The following is a 15,825-nucleotide window of genomic DNA, read 5'->3' on the forward strand; positions in this document are numbered from 1 at the left end:
TCTCTCCACAGTGCATATAGCAAGGTCATTGCTGGCACTCTTAACGGGCCTACCACTTGAGGCCAGAAAAAAATATCCCATCATCATCAACATTGACGTTGATGTAATCAGGGCAGATCCATTGATAGTAGCCCTCCAGCATCTGCAAAGACAAGACATGAGCCAAGTTAATATCTGTGTCGTTAATAATACTGCAATTCACAACGAGCGATTTCAGCCTATTAAAGTACTTACTGCTGCCTCCTCCATACTGAGGGCAAACGTGGGAACCTGCATGGTTGCTTTTGGTTTCAGCATGCAGACCTCAATACTGACTACATGTTATACTGTACTGCAGGCTATGAAACACTCCTGCAAAGCGTCAGGAAAACACACTTACTGCCATTCCTTCCACTGCATCGGGTGTTTGGACATAACTGAGGATGATGATGGTGTTGCAGTAACAGTGAAACAGCGTCTTCTCCTCTGGAGCCACATAGAATAGAATAGAATAGATTTACTTAATTGATCCCAAAAACTGGGAAATTGTCTTGTTACAGCAGCAGAAGTATAAACATAAAAGTGCAGGTAGTTTAAATAGAATAAAATAAAATAACATAAAATAAAATAAATAAAATAAAATAGAATAAAATAAATACAATATAAAATAAATTCTAATATATACAGAATATAAAAAAATATCAAATATACAGAATATAAAATATAAAAACTATAAAAACAGGAAAAGAGTGCTGCACAGGAGAGCTCAACACAGGGAGGAGAGGGGGAGGGGTGTAAACAGTGTGGGTGAGTAGGGGGCTGGAAGGCTGCGAGCTAAACCTGTTAGAGAAGCCATTCAGCTCGTTGGCTCTCTCCAGACCGCCTGATGGTTGGCTGCCCTTCACTTTACATCCAGTGATCTGTTTCATCCCAGTCCACACATCCCTCACATTGTTCTGCTGGAGTTTGGCCTCCAGCTTCCTCCTGTAGCTGTCTTTACACCCCTCAGCATCTCCCTGAGTTCATGCTGCACTCTCCTCAGCTCCTCTCTGTCACCAGACCTGAAGGCCCTCTTCTTCTTGTTGAGGAGTGCTTTCAGGTCACTGGTAATCAATGGCTTGTTGTTGGAGAAGCAGTGAACAGTCCGGGTTGGTGTGGTGGTGTGTTCACAGAACCTGATGTATTCTGTGATGCAGTCCGTCATGTCGTCGATGTCCTCCCCGTGTGGCTCACAGAGTACATCCCAGTCTATTGTCTCAAAGCAGTCCTGCAGTGCCCCAGCAGCCTCCTGAGTCCACATCCTTACTGTCCTTGTGTGAATATACATAAATAACATAAATAAAAAATTTTCAAGCAGCCTCCCATGAATGCCCAGCATGTCTTTCTTTGCCACACACAGGACTTTCTGGCAGTCATCAAGGCTCCTCTGATCCCAAATGAAGCGGTCATACCTAGAATAAAACACAAGACAACAGTGAGCAGGAGAGTTACACATGTGTCTGTATCACATAATCTTGAAATAGCAGCAGTTAAACAGAATCCATGAAAAAGGAAAGAAATAGCAGGCAGATTAACAACTGATCGGACTTTACAGGTAACCCTGCTGAGAGACATTGCCACGGGTTTCCTGAAGGCCGCGAGGAGGTCAGTCCGCCTGACACCTCAGGCCTGTGTTAGTGACGCTTTATAACACCTGGCTGACCAGATAATGGACATGGAGCAGAAACATCCAGACTCCCTGCTTATTGTTCTGGTGGATTTCAACAGAGCAAACCTCAGCCATGACCTGCCTAAATATAGACAGCATGTTAAGTGTCCCACCAGGGACACAAACACTCTAGACCACTGCTATTCAACATTAAGGAACGCCTATCGTGGGGCGGTGTTTAGCTCAGTCGGTAGAGCGCCCCATGTGCAGAGGCTATAGTCCTCTCTGCAGGCGACCCCAGTTCGAGTCCCGCGCCGGGCAGTCATTCCCTGCGTGTCTCTCTCTGCCTCCCGTTTCCTGTCTCTCTCTCAGCTGTCCTATACATTAAAGGCTAAAAGCCCCCCACCCCCCCCCAAAAAAAAAAAAAGAACGCCTATTGCTCTGTCCCCCATGCAGCCTTGGGGCGCTCTGATCACTGCATGGTTCATCTTCTACCAACTTACAGGCAGAAGTTAAAATCTGCTACACCTGTAGTAAAGACTGTCAGGAGATGGACCACCGATGCAAAGCTGGAACTACAGGCCTGCTTTGACTGCACAGATTGGAATGTTTTTGAGGCTGCAGCTTCCGACCTGGATGAACTCACTGACACTGGGACATCGTACACTATCTTTTGTGAGGACACGTGTGTGCAGACTAAAGCCTTCTGCACATACAAAAACAATAAACCCTGGTTCACTTCAAAACTCAAGCAGCTTCGCTGGGTCAAGGAGGAGGCCTACAGAAGTGGGGACAGAGTTCTGTACAACCAGGCCAGAAACACACTGACAAAGGAGGTCAGAGGAGCAAAGACGCATTACAAACAGGTTTTCAGCCAACAACCCTGCATGAGTGTGGAGAGGTCTGCAGGGTGTCACCAACTACAGGAGACCCCCCCCCCCCACACACACACACTGCAGAGAGTCCTCAACTGGCCGACGAGCTGAATGAGTTCTACTGCAGGTTTGAGAAATCATTCACACCCATCACCGCGTCGCCCCTGAGTGGCAGCAGTTGCAGCAGCTCCTGCTCAATTTGAGTTTCTTTCACTTTTTTTAGCAGTTTTTAGCAACTAATCTTAATTTCTTTTTGTGTGTTTGTTTTCTGTTACAACGGTGCACCTATGGATACCAAAGTTGCTGTGTTTGCTACACTTTCCGTGACCGGAGGGCCCCATGCCCAGCCACGGCCCTATTGTTTACAGTCGGGATCAGCTGTTAGCCCTCCGTAACACAGCGGTGCTGCCCCAGGATAGACCCGACGTTCCCTGTGAGTTGAAGAAGAGGAGAAGAGGGACCCGTGCCGGAATTCAACGCTGTAGGAAGAGTCGCTTCTGACCCGTCCTTCCGTCCATCGTTATGGGGAATGTGAGATCTCTTCCCAAAAAGATGGGCGAGTTAACGGCGCTGACCCGGCACCTGAGGGAATATCGTGAGTGCAGCATCATGGTGTTTACGGAGACATGGCTGAACTCACTAACACCGGACACGATCGTTTCTCTGGAGGGATTTAATTTGCGGTGCACGGACAGGACACGGGAGAGCGATAAGAAGAAAGGAGGGGGGCTGGCTGTGATTGTCAACGATAGATGGTGTAACCCGGGCACATCACTGTCAAAGAGCAACTTTGCTGTAAGGACATTGAGCTGTTACTTGAGTTAGCATGAGACCGTACTATCTACCCAGGGAATTTTCACATGTTCTGGTGGCAGCAGTGTACATTCCCCCCTCTGCTAATGGTGACGCAGCCTGTGATGTCCTGCACTCAGCTGTGAGCAGGCTGCAGACACAGCACCCACAGGCCCTCCTCCTCATCTCTGGGGACTTCAACCATGCCTCTCCTCCCTCCACTCTGCCCAAATTTACCCAGTATGTCACCTGCCACACCAGAGACAATAAAACACTGGACTTATTTTATGCCAACACCAAGGAGGCATATTCATCATCACCTCTCCCTCCCCTGGGGAGATCAGACCACAGCATGGTTCATCTCCTGCCTATGTATAAACCCTTAGTGCACAGGCAACCAGCTGTGACCCGCACAGTCAGAAGATGGTCTGAGGAGACTGAAGAGGCTAAAGACTAAAGACTGTTTCGAGACGACTGTGTGGGAGGAACTCTGTGATCCTCATGGGGAGGACATCGACAGCCTCACACACTGCATCACGGACTACATAAACTTCTGTGTGGAGAACACTGTACCCACCAGGACTGTACGGTGCTTCTCCAACAACAAACCCTGTATTAACCCCGATATAAAGGCTCTACTTAAGGAGAAGAAGAGGGTCTTTAAGTCGGGCGACAAAGAGGAGCTGAAGACTGTACAGAGGGATCTGAGGAGGAAGATCGGAGAGGGGAAGAACCACTTCAGGAAGAAGATGGAGGACCAGCTGCAGCAGAACAACATCAGCAGGGTCTGGAGAGGCCTCAAAACAATATCCGGGCACAAAGAACCAGACTCCCAGCCATCCACCCATCCCCCAGCCCAGCCATTCCTGCTGCAGCTCCCCTCGTCGACACCTCCATGACTTCACCCCTCCCCTTCCCCCTCCTTGCCTCCTCCAACACTCAGCTCACAGCTACCCCCCACTGTTTCTGCATCTCCTGCCCCATCCACATCTCTACCTTCTCCCACACCTCCTCCTCTCACACCTCCAAATATACAGCCCCCTGGCTCCAATCTGTCCCTCTCTACAGACCAGGTAAGAAAAGAGCTCAGGAAGATAAAGGCGAGAAAGGCTGCGGGTCCAGACGGCATCAGTTCCAAGCTCCTCAAGTCCTGTGCAGACCAGCTGTGCAGGATCGACCTGAGCCTGAAGCTGAGGAGAGTTCCACAACTGTGGAAAACATCCTGTGTGGTACCAGTGCTAAAGTTGCTGCACCCGAAGGACCTCAACAGCTACAGGCCAGTGGCGCTGAAATTGCATCTGATGAAGACACTGGAGTGGCTGGTCCTCGTCCATCTCCGCTCAGACATGGTGGTCTGCAGCACAGGGGCTCCACAGGGAACAGTTTTGGCTCCTTTCCTGTTTACCCTGTACACTGCAGACTTCAGACACAGTTCAGCCACCTGCCATCTCCAGAAGTTTTCTGACAACTCTGCCATCGTCGGACTCATCTCAGAGGACAATGACAGGGAGTACAGAGAACTGACCAAGGACTTTGTGGACTGGTGCCAGCGGAACCACCTCCAAATCAACGCGGGAAAAACCAAGGAGCTGGTGGTGGATTTCCACAGGCGCAGCCACTTCCTTCCGACACCGGTGAACATCCAGGGAATTGACATTAAGAGAGTGGACTCTTATAAGTACCTGGGTGTTCACCCAAACAATAAACTGGACTGGACTGTAAACACTGATGCTCTCTACAAAAAAGGCCAGAGCAGACTCTATATGCTTAGAAGACTGAGGTCCTTTGGAGTGCAGGGAGCTCTCCTCAAGACCGTCTTCGATACTGTGGTGGCATCAGCCATCTTTTTCGTAGTGGTTTGCTGGAGCAGCAGCATTTCCATCGCTGACAGGAAGAGACTGGACAAGCTGATAAAGAGGGCCGGCTCTGTCCTGAGTTGCCCCCTTGACTCAGTGCAGGTGGTGGGAGAGAGGAGGATGATAGCAAAGCTATCATCAATGATGGAGAACGACTCCCACCCCATGCAGGACACTGTTACCACACTGAGCAGCTCCATCAGCGACAGACTCCTTCATCCCAAGTGTGTGAAGGAGAAGTACCGCAGGTCCTTCCTTCCTGCTGCTGTCAGACTGTTCAACCAGCACTGCTCTCAGTAGGCCACTCATACACTCAGACTCAATAATAAACTGTTATGTCCAATAGATACCCAATTTAACATGCAGATTTTTAAATTATCCATTGTGTACTGTTGCCATTGTCTTGCAATTGTTTTTTTCTCACTGTATGTCGCTCTATGTCACTGTTGTTGTTTTTTTTTCCTGTTCATATTGTATATACTGTAATATTTATTTATTACTATTGTATCCTCTTGCTGCTGCAATAAGCGGAATTTCCCCACTGTGGGACGAATAAAGGATATTCTATTCTATGCTATTCACCTGCTCTGACCCTGACACCAGACAACCATCACCACCCCCTGCTCCACCCTCACCCCTCCCCACTCACCCCCCACCATCAGCACTCCCTGCTCTACTCACCCCTCCCCACTCACCCCCCACCATCAATGAGGATCTGTGAAGGGTATGTGTACCAGCTCTTCAGGAGACAGAAGACCAGGAAGGCCCCAGGTCCAGACGGCGTCTCACCCTCCTGTCTGAAAGTCTGCGCTGACCAGCTGTCCCCCATCTTCACACGGATCACTGGAGATGTGTGAAGTCCCCTCCTGCTTCAGACACTTAACAATAATCCCGGTCCCAAAGAAACCCTCCATCTCAGGACTGAATGACTACAGACCTGTCGCCCTGACGTCTGTAGTCATGAAAACATCTGAGAGACTGGTGTTGACTCACCTGAAGGACATCACAGGACCCCTGTTGGACCCCCCGCAGTTTGCAGACTGCAAACAGGTCAGTGGAGCATGCAGTCAACATGGGACTGCACTACATCCTCCAACACCTCGACTCCCCAGGGACCTATGCAAGGATCCTGTTGGTGGACTTCAGCTCAGCGTTCAACACCATCATTCCAAAAGTCCTCCACACCAAACTGACCCAGCTCACAGTTCCAGCCTCCACCTGTGAGTGGATCACAAACTTCCTGACAGACAGGAGGCAGCAGGTGAGGCTGGGGAAAATCACATCCACCACCTGGACAGTAAGCACTGGAAGTCCCCAAAGATGTGTGCATTTCTCTCTCTACACCAACGTGAGAGGAAAAAAGTTTATACACATTAGGCCCACCAAGGACAATGTCCTGTGAATTTCAGCTTTCTATGTATCAGGACCAACGAGCTGGGGGGCTCGTGAATCAGCCAGTGTAGTTTTAGGTTAAAGGGACAGAGTTGCAGAGGTTGATTTTTTTTAATGTATATACTGAGAGGATGGTCTCCAATGACCTTTGACCTTGACTGAGGCCTCCCCAGACCAGTTGCTCTTTTGACCTCATTTGGTCACCAAAGCAGATGGAGGCCTGAACCTTGAACTAGGAGATCCCTGAGATGTGTAAAATCATGCTATCCAGGAAGCATGTTGATTGCTACTAATACACTGGAAGTATCTTTAGAAATAACTTAGGGCCTCCAACTTCTAGAACCTGGTTTGGACATGTAATATAAGTGCTTCCTGACATGTTCAGCTCATTTGGAGCTATATTGGCCAAGTTATGTGCCTAAAACTGTAGAAAAAATTCAAATGGAGCGACCCCTCATGGGCAGATGAAAAGACTGAGAGGGTTCAAACCACCACAGGACTGGCCCACGTGGAGTGCAAAATCACTGACAAAACTTTCAGACTTCTAGCTTGAGAGGAAAAAAGTTTTTCTGGTTGGACCAAGAAAGATCCAGACCCTTAGACCTATACACCTTTAGACCATCTGTAGGTGTTGTGCTGGATTGGCCTGTGAAGTGAATCCTTGGGGCTACATCCACCAAAGTTTATACACATTATCTAGGCCCCCCAAGGACCATGTCCTGTGAATTGCAGTTGCAGATTTTTTTTTTTAATGTATACAGTGAAAGGATGATCCCCAATGACCTTTGACACTGACTGAGGCCTTCCCAGACCAGTTGCTCTTTTGACATGATTTGGTCACCAAAGCAGGTGGAGGCCTGAAACTTGAACTAGGAGAAATAACTTAGAAATAAATTAGGGCCTCCAACTTCTAGAACCTGGTTTAGAAATGTTTAGTCAGTGATTCTGTACTTTTGGTCAGATCCAACATTACAGTATAGACCCAACATTGCTTTATTAGACCCTATTTCTTTGCTGATCTGTTCCGTACACGTGCCACTCATTGCATGTCTGTCCATCCTGGGAGAGGGATCCCTCCTCTGCGGCTCTTCCTGAGGTTTCTTCCACCTTTTTTCCCCTGCTAAAAGGGTTTTATGGGGGCAAGTTTTTCCTCACTCAAACTGAGGGTCTAAGGACAGAGGGTGTCATCTCTGTGTAGATTGTAAAGCCCTCCGAGGCAAACTGTGATTTGTGAATGTGGGCTACACAAATAAAATTTGATTTGATTTGATTTGGTATTTCCTACAGGTTTTTTCCACAAAAGGGTCTAATATGGAGATGTTGGGTTTATACTGCAGATGTTGGTTGTTGGACCCAGCATCCCCACATTTTATTGCAGTCATGACACCTCTGTTTCACACAACAGGAAGTAACTTAAGCATGACTCTAGCATTCATGAGATTATTGTAGACAACTTCTCAGTATCTAAAGGCTAAAACACCCAACCTTTACGTCTGAGACCCTTTATTAAAAATGCAAAGTTGGCTAGAGAATGACTGAGACCTGTTTCGCCAAATATGGGTGTATGGAAATACAGTCATGACAGCTTTGTCTCACACAATAGGAAGTAACTTCAGTATGACTCCAGCATTCTTGAGATTATTGATGAGCACTTTCTCAATATCTGAAGGCTAAAACACCCAACTTGTACTTTGAGACCCTATATTAAAAATGCAAAGTTGGCTAGAGAATGACTGAGACCTGTTTCGCCAAATATGGGTGTATGGAAATACAGTCATGACAGCTTTGTCTCACACAATAGGAAGTAATTTAAGTATGACTCCAGCATTCGTGAGATTATTGAAGACCACTTTCTCAGTACCTAAAGGCTAAAACACCCAACTTTTACCTCTGAGACCCTTTATTTATTAAAAATGCAAAGTTGGCTAGAGAATGACTGAGACCTGTTTGATCAAATATGGGTGTATGGAGATACAGTCATGACTCCAGCATTCATGAGATTATTGAAGACCACTTTCTCCGTATCTAAAGACTAAAACACCCAACTTGTACTTTGAGACCCTTTATTAAAAATGCAAAGTTGGCGAGAGAATGACTGAGACCTGTTTGGCCAAATATGGGTGTATTCAGATACAGTCATGACTCCAGCATTCATGAGATTGTTGAAAACCACTTTCTCAGTACCTAAAGGCTAAAACACCCAACTTGTACCTTTGAGACCCTTTATTAAAAATGCAAAGTTGGCTAGAGAATGACTGAGACCTGTTTGGCCAAATATTCGTGTATGGAGTCATGACTCCAACATTCATGAGATTGTTGAAGACCACTTTCTCAGTATCTAAAGGCTAAAACACCCAACTTTTACCTTTGAGACCCTTTATTTATTAAAAATACAAAGTTGGCTGGAGAATGACTGAGACCTGTTTGACCAAATATGGGTGTATGGAGATACAGTCATGATAGCTCTGTTCCACACAACATGAAGCAACTTAAGTATGACTCCAGCATTCATGAGATTATTGAAGACCACTTTCTCCATATCTAAAGGCTAAAACACCCAACCTGTACTTTGAGACTCTTTATTAAAAATGCAAAGTTGGCTAGAGAATGACTGAGACCTGTTTGGCCAAATATGGGTGTATGGAGATACAGTCATGACTCCAGCATTCATGAGATTGTTGAAAACCACTTTCTCAGTATCTAAAGGCTAAAAAACCCAACTTGTACCTTTCAGACCCTTTATTAAAAATGCAAAGTTGGCTAGAGAATGAATGAGACCTGTTTGGCCAAATATGGGTGTATGGAGATACAGTCATGACTCCAGCATTCATGAGATTGTTGAAGACCACTTTCTCAGTACCTAAAGGCTAAAACACCCAACTTTTACCTTTGAGACCCTTTATTAAAAATACAAAGTTGGCTAGAGAATGACTGAGACCTGTTTGGCCAAATATGGGTGTATGCAGATACAGTCATGACTCCAGCATTCATGAGATTGTTGAAAACCACTTTCTCAGTATCTAAAGGCTAAAACACCCAACTTGTACTTTGAGACCCTTTATTAAAACTGCAAAGTTGGCTAGAGAATGACTGAGACCTGTTTGACCAAATATGGGTGTATGGAGATACAGTCATGATAGCTCTGTTCCACACAACATGAAGTAACTTAAGTATGACTCCAGCATTCATGAGATTATTGAAGACCACTTTCTCCGTATCTAAAGGCTAAAACACCCAACTTGTACTTTGAGACCCTTTATTAAAAATGCAAAATTGGCGAGAGAATTACTGAGACCTCTTTGGCCAAATATGGGTGTATGGACATACAGTCAAGACTCCAGCAGTCATGAGATTGCTGAAGACCACTTTCTCAGTACCTAAAGGCTAAAACACCCAACTTGTACCTTTGAGACCCTTTATTAAAAATGCAAAATTGGCTAGAGAATGACTGAGACTTGTTTGGCCAAATATGGGTGTATGGAGATACAGTCATGAACTCTTTGTCTCACATAACAGGGAGTAACTTCAGTATGACTCCAGCATTGATGAGATCATTGAAGACCACTTTCTCAGTATCTAAAGGCTAAAACACCCAACTTGTACTTTGAGACCCTTTATTAAAACTGCAAAGTTGGCTAGAGAATGACTGAGACCTGTTTGGCCAAATATGGATGTATTCAGATACAGTCATGGCAGCTCTGTTCCACACAACATGAAGTAACTTAAGTATGACTCCAGCATTCATGAGATTATTGAAGACCATCTTCTCAGAATCTAAAGGCTAAAACACCCAACTTGTACTTTGAGACCCTTTATTAAAAATGCTAAGTTGGCTAGAGAATGACTGAGACCTGTTTGGCCAAATATGGGTGTATGGTGATACAGTCATGACTCCAGCATTCATGAGATTATTGAAGACCATCTTCTCAGAATCTAAAGGCTAAAACACCCAACTTGTACTTTGACATCCTTTATTAAAAATGCTAAGTTGGCTAGAGAATGACTGAGACCTGTTTGGCCAAATATGGGTGTATGGAGATACAGTCATGACCCCTTTGTTTTGCTGATCTGTTCTGTACACGCGCCACTCATTACACATCTGTCCGTCCTGGGAGAGGGATCCCTCCTCTGTGGCTCTTCCTGAGGTTTCTTCCACCTTTTTTCCCCTGCTAAAAGGGTTTTATGGGGGCAAGTTTTTCCTCACTCGAACTGAGGGTCTAAGGACAGAGGGTGTCGTCTCTGTACAAATTGTAAAGCCCTACGAGGCAAACTGTGGTTTGTGAATGTGGGCTATACAAATAAAATTTGATTTGATTTGATTTGGTATTTCCTACAGGTTTTTTTCCACAAAAGGGTCTAATATGGAGATGTTGGGTTTATACTGCAGATGTTGGTTGTTGGACCAAACATCCCCACATTGTATTGCAGTCATGACACCTCTGTTCCACACAACAAGAAGAAACTTAAGCATGACTCCAGCATTCGTGAGATTATTGAAGACCACTTTGTCAGTACCTAAAGGCTAAAACACCCAACTTGTACCTCTGAGACCCTTTATTTATTAAAAATATAGAGTTGGCTAGAGAATGACTGAGACCTGTTTGGCCAAATATGGGTGTATGGAGATACAGTCATGACCTCTTTGTCTTACACAACAGGGAGTAACTTCAGTATGACTCCAGCATTCATGAGATTATTGAAGACCACTTTCTCAGTATCTAAAGGCTAAAACACCCAAATTGTACCTTTGAGACCCTTTATTAAAAATGCAAAGTTGGCTAGAGAATGACTGAGACCTGTTTGGCCAAATATGGATGTATGGAGATACAGTCATGACAGCTCTGTTCCACTCAACAGGGAGTAACTTCAGTATGACTCCAGCATTCATGAGATTATTGAAGACCACTTTCTCAGTACCAAAAGGCTAAAACACCCAACTTTTACCTCTGAGACCCTTTATTTATTAAAAATACAAAGTTGGCGAGAGAATGACTGAGACCTGTTTGACCAAATATGGGTGTATGGAGATACAGTCATGACAGCTCTGTTCCACTCAACAGGGAGTAACTTCACTATGACTCCAGCATTCATGAGATTATTGAAGACCACTTTCTCAGTATCTAAAGGCTAAAACACCCAACTTGTACCTTTGAGACCCTTTATTAAAAATACAAAGTTGGCTAGAGAATGACTGAGACCTGTTTGGCCAAATATGGGTGTATGGAGATACAGTCATGACTCCAGCATTCATGAGATTGTTGAAGACCACTTTCTCAGTATCTAAAGGCTAAAACACTTTGATGTTTTCAAGAACGTTTATTCTGTTCTCAACAACGTGGCACTTGGATTTCCTGTCCTCCTCTTTAATCAATTAGGGCCAGGTCCACACATTTCACATAAGTTTGAGTAAAGAGGCTGAGACAAACTCTGAACAAACATGAAATTATCAAAAACCTATTTAGGAACTTCACTGTGTCCTAATGGATGTGGCTCCTGGACATCCTGTTCTCCTTTGTGACCTAATCTGAACTATTTTGAGGTAAATGTTCACATATAAACCAGTCTAATATTCATGTTAACCTTGAACACAGAACTTCATCCTTGGACCTTTCTTCCTCTGAAGAACAAGGCTCCTGAAAGGATGCAAAAAGATGTGGTTTTCCAATATATCTGTAATGTAGTAAACAGCACTAAAACCTTCGTCATACTGCTCACCTTTGTTTCACAATGCTGTTGTCGTGACCTCCACGTGGGATGCATTTTTCTCATTTTCTGTGTACAAGGAACATGGCTCCTTAAGATGGGGGACAGGCAGATATTGGTTCATTTATGACTTGATTTCATGCACACAGAATTAAACCAGTTTACTTCCACTCACCTGTCCTTCAACATCAATCTCATCTTCTGTGTACAAGGAACATGGCTCCTTAAGATGGGGAACAGACAGATATTGGTTCATGTATGACTTGATTTTATGCACACAGAGTTAAACCAGTTTACTTCCACTCACCTGTCCTTCAACATCAATCTCATCTTCTGTGTGCAAGGAACATGGCTCCTTAAGATGGGGAACAGACAGATATTGGCTCATGTATGACTTGATTTCATGCACATAAAATTAAACCAGTTTACCTCCACTCACCTGTCCTTCAACATCAATCTCATCTTCTGTGTGCAAGGAACATGGCTCCTTAAGATGGGGAACAGGCTGATATTGGCTCACATGACTTGATTTCATGCACATAAAATTAAACTAGTTTACTTCCACTCACCGGTCCTTCAGTATCAACCTGATCTCTGTTTTCCATGGATCCATTGTCCTCTGATTTTTCTATCTGTGAGGAGCACAAATCCTAAAGAGGAGATTTTGTGATTTAGAGGTCATGGACAGAAATCCTCTAAAAAATAACTATACTGTCTGTACACATCACTAAACCAAGCTTAATACTCCTCGCCTTGGCTTCAACACAGGCTGTCAGACCCTCCTCAATAGATGCATTCTTCTCATTGTCCTCTGCAGAGCAGGACAGCACCTGGAGACAAATCATGAGATTTTTTTATTCAAGGGACAGATAGATAGATGTTGGGGTTTTACTCACACTTTAAATGCTAAGATGGTCCTGTTATTCAACAGAATTACATTCAAAGGTTTCCAGCTGCCACACTATGAAATGTATACTAACTACTGGTTTTGCTCCTTAATGACTAGATGACTCCAGAGGTTACAGTGATATACAGCATGCTAAACAGCATGGAGTTAATCATAAAACAGAGACATGAATATCTGACAGCTACTCACAGGGTTGATAGTCTTCATTACCTCATACAGGTTGTCTTCTTCCTCACACCTGAGCTGCAATGATGAGCGCAGTATGAAAGAATATTCTGTTGGCACAAAAGACCAAAACACTCTTACACATGCAGATTTCCTTAGTTGAACATTCCTCACCTGTTCTATTCTTATGGGCCGACAGATGCATGAGTTTCTCTGAGCCCATGGATTCCTCCTTAACCTTCCATGCCTTTTTCTGAGGCGGTAGTAAATGACTGGGGTGAGTGTTACAGTGATGACCACAATCACAGCAACAATAGCTCCTGCTGTAGTTCCTGCTGTAGGTCCATGTCCGTCAATCACTGTTGATGGAGATGTGATATTGAGTACAGGCTCACAGTCTTCCATACCCACTCCTGCTGTAATTTCAGCTGTAGTTCCTGCTATAGGTCCATGTCTGTCAATCACTGTTGATGGAGATGTGATTTTGAGTATAAGCTCACAGTCTTCCATACCCACACGGTTCCGGACGGTACAGCGGTATGTTCCAGAGTCCCTCTCTGTGATCTGATCCAAGTATAAGTCCCCTCTTCGAGCATCAACAAAAGCGTCCGGAGGCAGCATCCGGTTTCCGCTTCGCTTTTTCCATCTGTATTTAAGCGGTGGAGTGCCTTGTGAGGATCTGCATCTGAGCGTTATATTTGTATCTAACACAGCTTCACCATCCATGTAACATACCGGCTTGTCTGGCCTCTCCATTACAATCAGAAAAATGTATTTAATCTGTTCTCTTGCTAGGTTTCTCACCTTACATTGGTATGTTCCAGAATCTTTACGCCTAAGGTCAGTGATGCTTAGAGAAGCATCACCGTCTTGGGGCTCAGGAGATGTAAAGTAGATCCTGTTCTTTAAAGGGGCATATAAATTATTATGAATGGTACTTTGACTATACCGGAGTATACGTATTTCATCTCCCTGCCTGATTGGTGGCACAATGTTCCACTCTATGTCCAAATTTTCCACATCCTCAGAATCAAGGGTGAACTGACAGTTAAGAGACACATTTCTATCTCTAGCTCCATAATAGACACCATTGTCAGATGTTATTTTTAGAGAATAAACTTGTTCTGGGGTAAGAGCGCATAATATCATCATGGCAACAGTCCATAGCACGGTGAAATATCCTGGGAGGCAGCAATGTTGATGCACAAGCATAATGACGTACTTGGATAGGTCGGCTGCAGATTCAGGTTGCACTGCCTGGGTTTCACTGTAAATCATAAGGGTTACAGTTAGGGCAGGACTGTATATGGGGACATACATGACCACCATGGTGCAAGAAAACTGGTCTATTACAACATATTAGACCTCCTCACACCAGTTTGGCTGAGAGAGAGAGTGAGAGAGTGAAATATATCCTCTTAGCCCCCAGACCCCATACATACACAATATAATTTTCATGTCATATGGTGTTGATTACAAGAATGTGAGATTGTTTAAAATACCCTTTCTCCTGTGATGTAAAGGAAATAAAGCCTACAAATATCACAACTTTCAACACATTTTTTTGAAAAAGTTCCACAAAATCAGGCATTTTAAGCTACAACAATCACCAAAAGTCCACAATATCCCAGGGGGAGTGGTAATAAATACACAAAGTATATAAAATATTCCAAAGCATATTCTGTAAATGATGTAATACATTTTTTATTGATTATGTCAAATGAGATCTATTTGACCCCTGTTAAATATGGAGAGACAGCTTTACAGTAAGTTGGGTTCATAATTGCCACAGCTCTATAATATTACAGTAGTGTGCTACTTAATAGCAGAATACATTGTATCAGACTTTTTACAAGTTTTAATCTTTTACTGCAAAAGTGGGTCCTCAGTTATTACTATACAGACAAAATGGACAGATTCACTTGCGGAACTTTTACCTCCACCTCCGCCAATCATAGCTCAGAGATTTCAAACTAAAGTAAAACTTTATCTACAAAAGAGATCAAGTGGGCCACAAATCCACACCTGAACAACATTTTAGCAAGAAAAAGTGTAAAAGTGTGGTGTAATTGTGCAGCATTACAGCAATGTAACAGGAAAAGGAAACAGAAAGTGGGCTATCAACCAGAAATTGACTCTTACCTGCAGAAGAGCTGAAATCTTTCAAAACCTGTTTGGATTTAGCAGAACACAATGCAGGATGATGCAGAAACTTTGAGGCCAGTTCAGAAAAGTGAAGAAAATCCACGACACACTGGAGCAGCCAATCAGTGCAGTCATTAACTTTTCAGCCAATCAGAGCAGACCCATATCCTCCATGTGTAAAGAGAGCAAAAGTTGAGGAGGAATCATGGACAGAGGTGTGGCAGCAACCAGCAATCAGGTAAAATCCAAAAATACTGAAATGTTGGATATCTGCAGGGCTGCCAAGTTTCAGAAAATGACAAGAGTGAGACTCTAGTAACAGGACGCGTTTGGCCGGCGACCTGTGGCCTTTTTTAACATCGA

This window comes from Epinephelus lanceolatus, unplaced genomic scaffold (genome assembly GCF_041903045.1).
Source record: "Epinephelus lanceolatus isolate andai-2023 unplaced genomic scaffold, ASM4190304v1 scaffold41, whole genome shotgun sequence".
Classification (NCBI taxonomy): domain Eukaryota; kingdom Metazoa; phylum Chordata; class Actinopteri; order Perciformes; family Serranidae; genus Epinephelus; species Epinephelus lanceolatus.